At 41.1% G+C, this 16,661-nt stretch overlaps 1 protein-coding gene across 3 annotated transcripts in view; it reads left to right on the top strand.

Annotated features, from left to right (window-relative positions):
• CNKSR3 (CNKSR family member 3) overlaps nt 1-16,661 on the top strand; it is an 82,930-nt gene that overhangs the window by 4,067 nt on the left and 62,202 nt on the right. The window contains exon 1 of one of the 3 annotated variants that reach the window (XM_037023403.2): nt 15,874-15,892. The exons of the other annotated variants lie outside the window; for them this stretch is intronic. The gene's annotated coding sequence lies outside the window, so the exon portion shown is untranslated. Of the gene's footprint in view, nt 1-15,873; nt 15,893-16,661 lie in introns of those variants that run through there. 3 annotated transcript variants of the gene reach the window in all.

The raw sequence follows: 16,661 nt of genomic DNA, 5'->3' as shown, positions 1-16,661 counted from the left end.
TGTTCAGTCACTCTTACCCTGTGGCATTCATCTTTGTACTTAATGCCTCAGTGCAAGATAGTCGCCTCACTTCCAGGATTATGTTGCTGTTCCAGGCAGAAGATAGGAGACTTGGCGAAGCCAAATGACTGGCGGTAGCCAAGGCTTCTCCCTCAAAGAGCTCTCCTAGGAGCTCCAGCAAGTGACTTGGCTTACATCTTAGTTGCCAGCACTATCATACAGTCACCTAATGTTACAAGGGGCCTGGTTACTGTGTGTGTTTTTTTTTAAGTTGGGTACATTGTGGCCCTGTAAAAATTGGAGTTTGTTCAGCAAGGAAAAAGGGAAGAATAGTTATCAGCAGGCAGTCAGTAGTGTAAGTTACACACAATAATTTACATTTACTGATTCTTATAGACCAGTTCTCAACGTTGGACACATGTCCTAATTCCCTACTTACATCCAGCCCGTGGGTCAGCCCTGTTTTAGAAGTAGCATACTATTTTCATTCCCTTTAGGTTTTCTTAGGTACAAACCTTAAGTTATCTGAGGTTTTTGTCTCTAAGCTTGCTTTAAATATTAGAAGTTGCATTGTGAAATGCAGCTACCTAAGTTGTGTTTCTGCTTTCAGGCCGCTGGGGAGTGTCTTAAGTGAGGAAGGGCCACTGGTTTGTCTAAGCAGCCCCATCCTGCCCTTGGTCATTGATCGGTCTGGACTGGAAAAGCTCTTAACTGAGTGTGATGTTGAGCAAGCACACCTACAAGGCCCAGCTTTAGTCCCAGAACAGAAGTCTCTCTGGCCAGCTTCTGGCTGCTAGCATGGGTACCACTTCCCCATCACCAACCAAGAGTAAAGGGGTTTTCTTCTCAAGGTCTGACCCTATGAGATTCAGGGCATTTGCCCATTTGCCTGTAATGCCTGTTAGTATGTGGCATGTTAGCATCCTAAAGTGCCTCACTGGTCCTGGAAGGGCTGGAGTTTCCATGTTATCTATAGAGACCTGGTATACTGTAGGCCCGCTGAACTGTACCACCTGGCTCTGTTAGGTCCCTCCTATTACTGTCCGTACAGAGGATGGTTCTTTTTGGAATCCTGATTCCAGTTAGGCTGTACTTTTTCCTTTAGCCTTTGTGGTCACTGGAAAAGGGGGGTCTTTTTCTTTTGGCATTTGTAAGTCTACCATTTGGCCATAGGTAAAAAAATTGCTTTTTTTATTCCACTCTCTTCCCAGTTCTCTTCTATCTCTTAGACTGTAGCCAGAGTTTTCTTAATCATAATAATAGAAAAACATTCATTGAAGCATTTATTATAGGTCAGACACAGTGCTAAGTGTTTTATTTAGACTCCCTCATTCAATCCTTAGAAAATCCAGTGAGGTGTATGAACCATTATTGGCCCATATTAAAGACGAAGAAACTAAATAAAGCAGGGAGACAGAGAGTATGTGCTCAGGATTGCATATTTATACATATGCTGGTGCTCATAAATGCTCCTCTCTTACTCTGACCTCATCACCTCCGTGGCCTGTGCCAGGCAATGAAGCTCTGGGGAAGAGTATGGGCTCTGGAATCAGACTCTGGGTTTGAACTGGAGTTCCACCCCTGACTCTGTGATCTTATGTAAACTCTCAATAAATTACTACTCCTTGTTTTTATTGCTTCCTATCCTCTTTTATCCTATAGCCCCAGGTCATAAATTATTCCATGTAAGCCACCAGGGCTGTCTAAAGTCGATTCCTACTGTTCAGGGTACCAGTCAGTACAGATTGCCCTGCCATTTGCCAGCCACTCAAAGGACCTGGGGCAGGACTTGCAGTGTATCAGGAAGGTTTGCGGTTAGCTGAGTGATAGATGCCTCTTGCCAATATCATGAGCAGTCTTCAGGTTAATAATGCCAAACTCTATTTTCTCAACTTTTTTTCTTGTGGTCGCTAGATTTCCAGTGAGCACGGCATTAGGATCGACTCTTGCTGTTGGTTGTTGACCCTATCTGGCACCTGGTCTGTGACCAGCAGCAGCTGTGTCACCTGGCAGTTTGTTAGAGCTGCAGAAAGTCAGGCCTGATGAATTAGAATCTGCACGCTAACAAGATTCCTGGGTGATTCGTGTGCTCATTACAGTTTGAGAGGCACTGATACCGCACATAGCTGCAAACGCATGTTCACACTCCAGTGGTAGGTCTTGCTATCTGATCTCACATTGGACTCACTCTATTTTATTTAAGCTTTCAAGTGATGACACTTAATTTGAGGATGCTTAACTTGGCCACTAATTAAAGCAAAAAAGCGACCTTACGGTGTGTGCTTATATTTATAAGCACCACCTAGCAACAGCATCAGGTTGTTCTCCTCAGTCTAAATGAGACATTTCTCTGGAGATTTTTCACATTTGTTTTGGGACTTGAAGAGTTCTCATAATGACCTTTTTATTTTAAAGACAAATAGCAAGAAAGGAGTTGTGGGGTGGCCAGTGAGCATTGTGGTTGAGGTTTGGTCTCAGGATCCTGGTGGGGGGAGATTTTGTTGGTGGGAAATGACACTGAATGTCATTTCAGGAACAAATAACCAGAGCAGTTCTCGAGATTTGCCCAGGCCGTGTGTCTCAGTTCTTCCTCCACAGGGACTGGGACTGAGCAGGTCATGAGTCAGGAGCAAGCCTCCCTGCGTGCGTTCACAGTGCTGGGCAGAACTGTGGGGGCCTCTCTCTTGTGTCTCCCACTTCTCTGTCACTGCCTCGATTTTGACTGTTCCTGCCTGTTGGGTTCTAGCTCTGGGACATTCATGTTCTCACTTTCCTTTCCTTCTTTACTCTCATTTTGTGTTACTTCTTGAGTTTTCATTACTGGCTTAGCCATTATTAAGGCTTTTAGTGCATACAAAAGTTTTGTTGACATGAGCCCTGTAGAGCTCTTCCAAATTTGTTCTCATCTGATTTCTTTTCACAAGGCCAAGAGATACGCAGTGAAGCCATGGCTCTGTTGCAGAGAACATTTTGGCTTTGGATGGTCAATGAGTTGTCCAAGGTCAAAGGCCAACGGTTGAGACCAGACTCCACAGCTTCTGTTCTGTGGCTCTGCCCAGCCCCTGGAGCCTGTGGGTTCCTCCTCTGCCAAAATGGCTGCTCTCAGTTCTGTCCTAATCGACCCAAGTGTAGCAAGGTGCAACCCCAAAGAACTTCTGGCTTTTGTGTTTCCTGATAATCCATTTAGGATTAGTGCTTATGTGACATATCCTTTTCCTTCTTTTTCTTTCTTTTTAAAATAACACAGTTTAAGCAGGATCCTACATATTCTGAACCTGAACTTAACAGCATTTGAAACACTTACTGCCAGTTATTTCTGTTATTGTAGCTGTTGATTGTGGTCTCGTTGTTTCAGAATGCAACTCAGTTATAGGATGAATCATTTCTCTTTGGCCCTCAGTCTAATTTTTGAGTGTCATTGCAATTTTTTGTTGACGTGATACAATTAACATTTCTATTTAGTAGAATCACACACACACACATGCGTGCACACACACACACGCATATATTTATTTAACTTTCTTAAACAACACCTGCAATTTTTATGGCCCCATTTCCTGCTTGCCTTTAATATTTTTTACGGTGTTTTCATTTTGATTGCTTTGGAAGAAAAGCTCCAGCAGCTTTTGGAATAAAATAGAATTCGATTCAAATTCTGTGTTTGACAGTGACTGGTTTGAAAACCTAGGTAAGTAGCTCATCTTCTCCAAGACTGCCTTAGTTTTCTCATCTGTAAATAGGACTGATAATAACCAACTCACAGGGTTTTAGTTAGAATTCAAAGCAGGAATATAGGGAAAGCATTTTACATAATGCACATCACATAAATGTTCACATACTTTTAGTGATTAATTCATAATAATGCCCAAATTCATATATATTATAATTGGATTATTTTTGTTGAAATATTTAACACTATTGTGGCCGATAGTCACCTTTTACATACTTACCGATAATTTATGTCAATTCCACCCACCCTTTTATTGGTATTTAGGTGGTTTAAGTTAAATCAACTCCATTTTCTGTCTTCTCCTCATTGTTCCCTTGCACACGTTTCCCTCACTTCCTCTGAGGGCCTTCTAGGTCTTAGCAGCAGGTGGTATCCTAGATGGTTTAGTAGTAGCCTGCTTGGGAGGGGCTTAGGAGGAACACTGACATAAATGATAAATGATAAGTTCTTCCTCTAGTAGAAAGAGTTTCATTCATTCAACAAATAATTACTTAGGAGCTAAGTTCCAGCTATTGTTGTAGGTGCTGGAAATGGAGCTGCATTCTAGGTGCAGGGGTCCAGCTGGGTCCTTGTTAATATGGTAGATGTGAGGATGACAGACAGCAATAACAGCAACATAACAAACAAGAAAATATTTGCTAAAGGTAAGTACAAAGATAAAGCAGCGATGTGGAGCAGAGGGACGGGGTGGGGACTCGTGTGTATGTCACCGGGGAAGCCTCTCTGAGAAGATGACATTTAAACCTGAATGACAAGAAGGAACCAGCCATTGGAAAATGAGGGGAAGAGCATTGTAGGAAGGTGGAACATCTATGGCGAAGGCCCTGGTGCAGCTGAGCTTGAGTGTTTGAAGAAAGGAAGTGTGGAGCCCTGAAGAGCCAGAGGGTGGAGGGCAGGGTGGCAGTATTGGTGGGTAGAGGAGGGGTGACAGAGATAATGCAGAGGCCAGATCACATACGGCCTTAAAAGTCTGGCTTTTGCGATTTATTATTTTTTTTTGGCTAGTTGTTATGGAAAGCTGGGCAATAACGTGATGTGATTGGGATCCTTGGGGCAGAAATGAATTGAAGGAGTGCAGCTGGAAGGCCCTGCAGTATTCTGGAGCTGAGGGTATCTTGCACTCAGGTATTGGCAGTTCCAGCATTTGAGAAGCCAGGTTCTAGGTGCAGTTGGTTCACCGATAGCTTCACGTCCTGATAATTTAAAAATTATGTTTGAAGTCAGGATATGTATTCATTTTTTTTCTTTCCCTTCCAGGGTTAAGAGACCGCCCTGCCTCCCCCACCCCCTATCCTGGCTGACTCTCTTGTTATTTAAAATAGAGCAATCTGTCTTTTTGCATTCACATGCTTTGTTTACGTCATTGTTCTTTTTTGGCACATTTTGCTGGGAGCTACGGTTTCTGAAGCTGTTTATTCATCTATGAATAGGGTTTTTGTGAAAGTGGCCGTAGCCTAGTTTGTTTTCTTTGACATCAAATGGCTGATTGAACAGTTTTTAACCTGGGATCAGAAGGGCAAATGGAGTTGTGTTTATTAGTGCAAAACAGTTCTGTAGAATGCAGATCGGTAGGTTGTAAAAAATTTCTATACGAAACCTGAAAAGATATTTGAGCTTGAAAGACTGGTAGATAGAGATGATTTAAAATATTTTGCTCTACCGGCAAACTGTACTAATTTTGCTTTAGAAAAGTGAGCCACCGTACTTTTGGTTGAATAGATGGTATTTTGAGAACTTTTTAGAGGACAGTTGAACATTTTTTTTAACTTAATGTATCACTCATCAACAAGTTAGGAGTGAGTGGAAAGGAATTGAAGGAGGTTGGCACATATTAGAATAACCTGGAAGCTTACTACATACACCTCCTCCCCCTCCCCCACTGAGAATATTTATTAGCCAGTTTAGAGGAAAACCCCTACCTGCTATTTATCAGAAAAGGCAGTGATTATGATAATCTAAACCATGCTTTCCTGAGGAAGACCTTTTAGTGAAAGGAAATATTCTATTTCCTCTTTTCAGAGATTTGCAGCAGAGGAAAATTCAGTGCTTTTGGGTTTAGTGGAGGGGTGTGTATGTGTTTCTGTGTTTCCAACATCACTTGAACCTCTTAACTGAACCATTTCTCAGAGTAATTTATATTACAGTGTCAGAAGGCAAATCATGTCAAAAGGCTACCTGGAATGTGATCTTTGAAACAGAAGAAAACTAGGTTACTGTGTAGAGTAGTCCGGACTTCAAGTAACACATATTGAAGTTGTCAGCACCATCTTCATGTGGGTCCCCAATGGGTCTTGAACTAAAGCCTAGAGTTGTTAGGAGTATGTAAAAAAAACTCACATACTCCTAAGGTGTAGACTGCTAAGGTGTCTATAGACGCAGGTGGTAGAAGTGGTTTGGATGTAAGCACCCCTAGGCCAAGTTGAAGAATCTTACATAAAGCTGATCTGTAAATGAAACCTTTTTGGAAGCAGAAAAATTCTTCATTCTTATTTGATACCGTGTCATCAGGACACTTATGAGCACCTATAAATATACAGCTGTTTTACCTGACTCCTGACATTTTTTAGCTGAGATTTTTTTTTTTTTTTTTGAGAGGGCATCTCTCATATTTATTGATCAAATGGTTGTTAACAACAATAAAATTCAGTATAGGGGGGACAACGCTCAATGTACAATCATTAATCCATCTCAAGCCTAATTCTCGTCAGTCTCCAATCTTCTGAAGCATAACAAACAAGTTCTTACATGGTGAACGAATTCTTACGTAGTGAATAAATTCTTACATGGTGAACCGTACAAGGGCATTCATCACAGAAACTTTCGGTTTTGATCACGCATTATGACCTATAAACAATCAGGTCAAATATGAATATTCATTTGATTTTTGTACTTGATTTATATGTTGATCCCACATTTCTCCTATTATTATTATTATTTTTATTTTTAATAAAATGCTGAAGTGGTAGGTAGATGCAAGATAGAGGTAGAAAACATAGTTTAGTGCTGTAAGAAGGCAAATGTAGATGATCAGATGATCAGGTGTGTGCCTATGGACTAAGTATTAATCCAGGCTAGACAAGGGCAGCAAGACATCCACGGATGCAGAAGATTTCTCTCAAAGCAGGGGGGGGTGAGGTTCTGAGCCTCACCTCTGTTGATCCCCAAATTCTCACCTGATGGCCCCCCTGTGACTGTGCCTGTCTTAGGTTGTTCCTCCCTTAAGGAATCTTACCCGTCTCTGTTAGCTGAGATTTTTAAGAGACCCTTTCCCAGACATGTACATGTGGAACCTCCCAACATCTTGTAGTACTTGAACTTGAATGAATATTGTCCTTGAATGTACATTTTCAGTGTCCGCATCACCTGGGAATCTAGACATGGAAATTCTCAGCCCCCACCCACAGAATCAGAAACCCTGGGGTGAGACCCTGGAAGCCGTGTTTTAACAGGTGGGTCCTCCAGGTGATTCTGGTACTGGCTAAAATTTGAGGACCACTGGTCTGTATCACTCATATGGAGCATAAATGATGCAGGTCAGACTACCCCCTGTAATTCTTGCCTGTGGTTGTTTTTTAGCTAATATATAATGATTGATTAGGAAGGAGAACTTTTCCAGTAGGGATGGTTGTTACATATTTTAGGGGATGAGTTAATGCACCTTGGTCTGTAAGTGTCCTTGTCCACAGTGTGGGTGAGGAAGATTCAAAGCTATTTATTCCCTTGGGCTCCTAGCCAGCTGCTGTGCTCCAGACGCAGGGAATCCTTTTGCTGTGTACTTCTGTGAGGAACACGCAGAAGGAGGGGGATGTTTCACAGTCTGAAGGGACCTGCTTAGCTCTTGTGTGGAATTTCCAGACCTTGCTGTAATAGGGGAACAGAATATAACACCCTCTCTCCCTTTCATGTTGAGAGAGTGGATGGTTGATCTCTCTGACTTAATTTAACACTCTGCTTTTGGCTTGGAGCAATGCATGCAGATGCAAAGAGAAGTGAGTGAAAGGGAAAGCAGAGAGGAGAAATAACTCAGAGTGACATATATGTTGCAGGACGAGGTGAAAGTCTCTTCTGCCTTAGTACATGGTCATTGAATCAGTGCAGGTGGAGTTTGAGAGCCCCTGTGCAGTTGACAAAGTCAAAGAGAGTCCAAAATACTAAGATACTACGGAGATGAACAGCGAGGATAAGAAATGGCACTGAGACTTGCAAGTGTGGCAAACTCTGATGTCTACAGGGGCCAAGTAGGCAAGTCAGAAATTGACCTGTGGGAGCATGTGAACAGTAGGGAGTGGTGGAGACTTTGGCAAACCCAAAGGCACATTTATTACTGTTTCTGCTGACTGTAGGCATGCAGTTGCCAGGTCCTCGGATATTTATTGGTGTTTTTATTTTTCCAAATGAAGCTGGAAATCTGATTTTGATGTCACATTTACTGGCTTTTAGAAAACTATCTACAGATTTTTTTTGGCATAGGACAAACAAAATATATCTGTGAACCAGTTTGCAGTTCCCTCTATGGACACTTATGGCCAGGTGTTAATTGTCTAAGTGGGAAACATACCTATAAGATGGGAATACAATAAGCTGTATAGTAATTCTGTTTGTTACCTATAATTTCATTTTGCTATTTAATTATGTTATTTCTAAAATTGTAAGATATATTTTATGATATATATATTAAGATTTGGCTTTTCCTGGTGGAATTGACTTTGCCCTTTCCTGTGTGGTATTGGCTCTTGACAGGAACTCTTTCTGTTTGTACAGAAGGATTTCACGGATAACCTAAAATAGGGTTCCAAACTTCTGTGCTGGTTTGTGGGGTCTTATTTTATTTAGTAAATTATCAGTTTACTCAGGGTCTTTCTATTTTTATGGTGCTCTGGATTGGGAAATAAAACAAATAAGAAAAACACTAGCTTTAATACTTAAACTGGAGTAGTCCTCGCTCCAAACTGCAGCCTATAAAACTTATGAACAAAAATTATGGAATATTTTAAACTTTCAGTTTGCTTTGTACATGAACAGTCTCTGTATACCTATATCTACACACACACACACACACACACACACACACACATATATATTTACAAATACATAAGTATATAGACTATACATACACAATATACACATAAATATACACATATGCATACATATTCATTATAGAGCTTTTGTTAAACCTTCATTAGATTTTCATTTCAACCATTAATTCCCCTTTAAAAGCTTAAAATTAAAAAAAATATACATATAGATTTTCTTTTTTTATACCAATTACTCTGTGTGTTTCAGGCAAGGAACGAAAAATTTATGAGTGAGATATAAATGAAGTGTGTCATAGAGAGGCTCACGATTTAGTAAGGAGGCAGCAGCTAGTAGGTGACATTTATTGATATTCTCTGTACTGTGCGCTTGGCCCTTGTGATGGTTTTTCATGAATTATCTCATTTAGTCCTCACATGGCTAGTTCTACAGTGGCACTTTTATGGCCTTCGTTTTCCAGTTAAGAAAAGCAAACCCTGACCTCTCTGAGGCTGCACAATTAGTAAATGGGGTTTGAATTGAGAAGCTTTTGATTCCAGAACCTGACCTTTCTGCTAGTGCTCTTTGGTAGGTACTAACATAAGTCTGGCCTGGTAAGAAGTTTTGGGAGCAAGGGGGAAAGCATACTCATTATGAATGGTATAACTTGAATTGGCATACTTGAATTTAACCTGTAATTTTACAGCTCAAAAAAATCCTAGAGGATAATGTATCTCTTCCTTGTCTTTTTTAACTATTTGATTGGGCTACTATAAATGGAGAATGATAGATTTTAAGATACATTTAATAGGAATTATGTAACTCTTTGAATAGTAACTTAATGTTTTTAGGTTCTAGTTTTCTCATAAGTTAAAATTCTGAGGTTGTATGAATATACGTTACAAAAAAGACTGGGAGGAAATACATCACAATGCCAACACGGGTGATCAATGGATGATAGATTTAGAGGCAGGTTTATTCTCTTGTTTGTATGTACTAAAATAATCAAATTCTTTTCCTCTTGATTTCAGAGCCATGGCTATTTTCTGCTTGGCTTCTCATCCTCAGGCCATTCAGGGAAGAATGTTGACTCACTTTCCTCTTTTCTTCTACAGAATCTTGAACCCTCAAGTCCTGGCTGCCTTAGGGGCTCTCTGTTACCTTCAAACAGTTATACCTTCTTTTTTATTTCTTGTTTGGTCTTGTCTGGGTCGGTTTGATGTATGTTAGTCCAGCATGGTCACATGTCTCCAGCCATGCCCTCTAAATGCAGGATTTAGGGTATTTGGTGCTCAGGTTTTAGTGGACATAAGAGATACTAGTATAGACCAAACGGTCATGGTCCCAACTCTCAGAGAGTCTGCTCTTTTAGGTGCAAGGTGTGGCCCTGAGAGCTGTGTGTTTAGCAGTCAGCCCCCTAAGTCTTTTTCAGGTGGTCTGTGAAGCCCAGTTTGAGAGCCACTGACTTTTAGGAAGTTTGTTCTTAATCCTTTTGATAAATAATAGAGGGGTTTGAATGGAGGTATATTGCTGATGCTACCTAGTTGGGCGGGCTTTGAGGGAGGAGTTATTAGAGGCCGAGAGACCTAGAAGATCTCCAGGAGGCATTTGGGGGTTCCCTTGGTGAAAGCTGCAGAGGCCAGAGAAACCAGAGGAGAGAAGGATGCTGAGAGACACAGCCCTGGAGCAGGTGGGAAGCCCTGATGGACTGTGATATGAGATTGCTGAGAAGAGGGTTTTAATGTCCAGGTTCTGTGCCTCAGTGGCTTAGCATGACAGTGCCCATAAAAATGTGTTGAATTCTAGGAGGAGCTGTTTTGTGGGTTCAAGAGTATCTTACAGATACCAACCTCAAAAGCTGTTCTAATTAGCAGATGACATCTTGCGTGGTACCAACATCTTGCGTGATTCAAACACTTAAGAAAACACAGTGCCCTCTCTTATTGCAGCACTATAATTGTCTCATATTTTAATGAGGTGTAAATATCATGCAGCTTGACACATGAAATGTGTTAAAATAAGATAGTGTTAGCTGAAATTTAGGTCCTTGAACTTGAGTGTGAAATGATGCAATATACATGAATATGACACCCAGAATTATTTCTGTACAGTGCATTCTAAGGCACAGAACACAAAATAGAGAGGATTAGAGTCCTACAGGGCAGGATGTAAGTGGAGATATGAAATCAGTGGTGATAAATGCAGAATGCATCTTGGAGTAATCCCTGAAGTCTTGTCCAGTGCTTAGTGAGATAGCAGTTCTGGCGAATGTGCCTGGCTGAAGTTGCTGTGTGACTGGGTGCGCTGGTTCCCTGACATGAGTAGCCAAAGGACCAACCAGGAGCAAGCCAATGATGTGTCATATTTTTAAGGGCCTGAGACTAAAGGGAGGGGGTGGCACGTCCTTCCTCACGAAGCGTGATATGGCTAGTGCTCTTATTCATTATTGGCCCAACTAACCCTTAGAAGTAGATGTGATTTCTTCTGTCATTTCTCTCAGGTAAAGTTAACGGATGCTTAATAAAGGATCAGCTATAAAATGATAAGATTATTTTACATACAGCATTTTCCCCAAGTGTTCTGCATGGCTGACATTCCTATCAAAACTTGTTAATTTTTCATCTTTGATTTTTAAATTAATACTAATTCCATTTACCTGGTATTCTGAAGTGATGACACTTGTCTTTCAGGTTAATTCTGGCTCTGGAAATGAAGTTTTCAAAGAAGTACTGAACAATGAAGTACAATGAAGAATTCGGCTATATTAGGAGAAATATCTCTCTTTACACTTTAACTCTTGGTCTCTTTAGCTAGAGTGCCCTGTTAACTGGCACTTCTACCAGGTCTGGTGAAGATTGATGGTCACCATGCATTCATTCAACATATATTTATTGAGGTGTCTACATCGTGCCCAGGCACTGTCCCAAGAACTGAGGATATAGCAGTGAATAGAATAGATAATAGCTCCTATTTTCTTGGAGCTGACTTTCTTGTGCGGGCAGATAGACATTAAGTAAAGGTCATAGCACATAGATGTGGTATGTGCCATGGGGAAGGGCAGTAGGTAGAAGCAGGAAGGGGTTGGGGATGCACTTTTAACTGGAGTGGCCAGGGAAGGATTTCAGTGAGCAATGCAGCTAACAGGTGGAAGGATGTTCTTGGCAGAGGGAGCAGCCGGTACGAATGCCCTCAGACAGGAGAATGCCTTATGTGGGGAGGGAGCAAAGGCCCATGTGACTGGAGCAGAGGGGGTGGAGGGAAGAGCAGCAGAAGATGAAATCAGAGAGGAGAGGAGATCCGGTTGCTGCAGAGCCTTAGGGATCATTGTATATATTTTGGCTTTAATTTGGTATGTTGAGGAGTCATGGGAGGGTTTTGAGCTAAGGAGTGATACCGGATTTATATTTTCAGATTACAGTGCTTGATGTGTTGGCAAGACTGAAGTTATCAAGTGTGGACTGGGGACCGATGAGGACGCCTGGAGATGGGTGGTAGCTGTGGCCACTGTGAGCGCCGGCCGTGCTCTGGGTGCTCTGAAAGGCCAGTAGGATTTACCGGAGCTTGGATGTAGGTGTGAGAGGATGTCCATAAAGATTTTGGACTGGGAAATTGGAAGGATAGAGTTGCCATCCACTGAGAGGTGGAAGAGCATGGGGGGAGATGGAGAAGGAACTGTTGGCTTTTAAGTGTGCAGAGTCAGTCCACTATGTGAAGCAGGCGACTGGATACATGTGTCTAGATTAATGGGGGAAGTTGGGAGCAGACAGAAATTTGGTGGCCCTTGGGGTATATACATTGTATTCAATCCTTGAGACTAGATATACCGCCTAGTGAGTGGACCTAGGGAGACCAGAAAAGAGAGGAGGAGAAATTGGGTGTTCCAACCTTTAGGAGTCTGAGACATGAGCAGAAGGAAAACTGGGAGAGGGTGGTGTCCAGGGGGCCAGAGAGGAAGGAGTGGTCTGGGCTGAGAAGTGGGGAACTAAGAACTGACCAGTGTACTGGAGACACTGGTGATCTTGACAAGGTAGTTTCAGTAGGTTGCTGGGGGCCACAAGTCCGAGTAAGTTCAAGAGCAGATGGCAGAAGAGGAGTCGATGTCCCAGGAGACCACCCAGTATCAGCATCTTCCTGACTGGCTCAGCATTGTTTTATTCTCAGTATGACTTAGGGAATTAATGCATTTTATTTTAATTCTTTAAAATATGTAATGAACTTGTGGAATAGCTAACTGGTAACTAGCTATTTGATAAATTGGGACATGTGACACCCTCCCTGGGCTGGGTAAGAGTGTAGATTATGCAATCTCATTTCAATGCTACCAAAGACATTCATTTACTGAATGACTATGCACTAGTGGCTTCTATAGAGAAGAATGTTCAGTTAAAATTCCTTCTACTCCACTTTTTTGGCAAGTGATGGTAAATAGCTTTCCACCTGAGTTCTGCATTATTCCAAAGTTTGCTACCCATTTAGGTAGAAAACTTTGGAAGAATCCCTTGTTGCTGATATTTGCCATCATACAGCATAAGTTTTACCTGAAATAATTGATAATGCCATGAAATCATATATAAATAATGTGTTATAGCCCATAGGTGGAAACCATTTGTCAGCAGGAAAATTGGTGCAACTAGAGACTCAAATATTTAAGTCATCAGGTATTTATTGAGCAGCTATTATTTGTAATGTCCCTTATAGGTGCAATGTACAAGACAGGGCCCTTTGTCTTTGGCACCTACCACTCGGTGGAGTACACAGACAACTCCATAGACATTTAACTTTATAGAGCATCCTAGGAGTGCAGGGGAGAAGTATTTGACTCAGATTTGAATGGGCATACATTGCATGGAGGGCTTCTTGGAGGAAGCCACATGCAAAGTGGGACCTTGTCGGTGAGCAAGAGGTAGCCAGGTCCAGAGTAGGGAAAGGAATTTATATTTGCCAAAAACTGGGTGTCAAGACAGAGCATGGAATTTAGTACTAGCAGAAGCACTGGATTGTGCTGGATCTTTCCAGAGATGGAGTGGAGAGAGAGAGAGGGCTGGAGAGGTGCTGTGGCAGAGGGAGCTACTTCACCAGGGCCCTCCAGTTCACACCTCTGAGCAGGGGAAAACCAATGAACGACTATATACCTGAGGGGTCTTTCTTTGTGGATGAAGTATGTGTGTGAATACATATATATAGCCATACACATACATGTAGCTGTACAGTTATGTGTATATATTTTTTAAGGCCCTTATATATTATTTGATCCAGGATTCTGTTAGGAAGGCACTTGCCTCTCTTCTGTGGAACATAGCTTTATAGTGGGCTTTAGACCCGGAGTGACCCAGCCTCTCTGCTGTAGGGGGAGTCCAGAATCTCAAGAAGTATCAGTAAAGGCTCTGTGCAAAAATTAACTTGACTTCCTGGGTATTTCTTTCCTTTGATCTGTGAAATGTGAAACTGCCTGAACTTTTAGCATTAGGAAACATAAAACCACCTTATTACAAAAAGAGGAAACTACTAAACCATTGACTTGAGATAGGAGTTTGGGCTGCCAGGCGGTGGGAAAGAAAAGGGAAGGAGGTGGGGACAGAGAAGAACCCAGCCTGGGGTCGGGGAGGCTGAACTCAGGGGAGTCTCCTGCTGAGGAGTGTGGCCTGAGGTCCCACCTGGAGCTGTGGGTGTTCTGTGCGTTATCACCTGTAATCTGCTGCCCATGGCCAGTTAATGATTAATGACTATTTCTAGCTCAGCATATGCTGTGATCTTTATGTTCAGTCTTCACTCTAGTGGGGTGAGCCAAAGTAGTGTAGCTTTTATAGGAATTTATTCTCTAGAACTGGTCAGAAATGTCATGTGAGGGTTAGGAAGACTCCCAATCCCCTACCCCAGGAGGATGTTGGACCAAGTAAGATACACTGCTTCCTCCCGTGTGTTCTTTAGCTTGGTGCAGTTTCTGTCTAACTCTTGAAAGTACATTTAGGAACATTTCAGACCCAGGCCCACATAAATCATACTTGCCATACCACATCCAGAAACAGCCACGTGTATACTCATTTCTGAGGTCCTGAACTCAGGGAGAACCCACAGATGATACTTAAAACTAATGGGGCTTGATTATGGTAGGATGAAAACAAAACAAAAACAAAGAGCCCACCTCTGTGCGGCTGCCATTTTTTTGCTTTGCTTTGTGTTCCCGATCGCTGAGGATGCTTGACTTTGCCACGTCATTCCCAGGGTTAAGCATATACTCAGTTCTGGGAAAGCATCCATCTTCAGCAGTCCACAGTTATAATTCAGGGGTATGTGGTTTTAAAAATAATATAGCAAGGTAAAATTTTAGTTTTTAATAGTACACTTCAAAAACCAGCCAGTTTTTCTGTTTCTGTCCTTTCCATTCCCCATGATTTCTGAGTATATGATTCCTTGGAGGACATTTATAGCTATTACTTTAATCAATTTAATGTTTTTTACCAGTTTGAAGTTACGTTTTGTAACTTCTTCCATCAGTGGGCTTGTTTTACATTCCCAGGGTATTCTGTTTCTCATTCTTCTTTTTAAAAAATGCCCTAGAATGGATATTGCAAAAATATTTTATGAAGGTAGCATGGGTACTTTTTCCTCTTTTCTGATTTTAAAATTAACTTTAACTTGAGATAATATGTAATATTCCAATTCTACCATAGAAACTCCGTTCTTAAAATCATGTTCTAATGAATCAATAAGAAAAAACTTTAAATGCCTATGAGCAATGTTAGGAACTCAGGGAGAAATCTAAGATTTAAGAAACATCTACCTTATTAAATGCAATTGTGGTAGACTTCCTCAAAGTGATAGATGAGGTGAATTCAGTCGTTTGTAATTATTTAATTGTCATCAAAAGATCTGAAAAAAATTTTATGGTTTGAAGTTGGTAATTGTCATCTTTGGTGATTCCTATATAACTATGATGTTATAAAAACATTATGAGACTATTTTTCTTATAAAAGCAGATTGTATACTGCATATGTTATTGTAATTGTTGGTTTTATTTGCTTTTTTTAATGATAAATATCAGTAAGAATTTATTTGATCGAAGGTAACTGCAGTAGATGAACCAAAGCATTTGTTTGCTTTTTACAGGTCCACAATTAAAAGAAAGTGACACTGTGTTGCAACAAATATGTAAGGAGTAGAGTTTTGTTCCATAAAAGAATGTTGACTTTTTTTTTCTCTTTTTAAAAAAAGGTAATTTCATCCCAAAGCTAAATGATAAGAGTAACATTTGCATTGGAGATGGTCTGGGACTGTATCTGTTTTACTCAAAAAAAAAAAAAAAAAGCCTGTTTAGGGCCTTTATTACAGGGCCCTAAACACTTGATAGGAAAGAAGGTAAAACCTGGAAGTCTCTCCAGCAAAGTTGCAATCAACTTGTAAAAATCCTGGATTTTAGTAGAATGAGTCTGTTTTGGGCGAAGTAGGAGCACATAGCTGTAGTTAATTGCCCGGAATAGAGGAATAGTTGTTTCATTCTTAAGGACTTTGCCTGGAGAGAAAATGGACTCATGCATTCATTCATGGTTGCTTTTTTCCTCTCCCTGTCCGTCGTGGTTGTGTAAATGTGCATGTTTGTGTGGGGTCTATTCCTCATTCTCAGATATTTGCAACTGCTAGAGTATTACGTAATGGTTTAGAGCACTGGCTGCCTAAGTTTGGGTCCTTCACTATCCCTTATCAGATGTGTGATGTTGGCCAAGTTACATACATTATTTAGTCAACTAGCTTATTTTTGAATTTGGAGTCATGCTATTACTGAAGTTTCAAGGTTTATGTTGAGGGTTAGGTGAGACATACAGGTGAAGCATTTACCACAATAAATGGTAAAATGACATGACATAGAGTAAGTGCTTAATAAAATGCTAGCTGTTGTTGTACAGAGCACAGGGATGTCCTG

This window comes from Manis javanica, chromosome 13, assembly GCF_040802235.1.
Source record: "Manis javanica isolate MJ-LG chromosome 13, MJ_LKY, whole genome shotgun sequence".
Classification (NCBI taxonomy): Eukaryota; Metazoa; Chordata; class Mammalia; order Pholidota; family Manidae; genus Manis; species Manis javanica.
The sequence above is the reverse complement of the archived record's forward strand: the minus strand, read 5'-3'. Positions and strand labels throughout refer to the sequence as shown.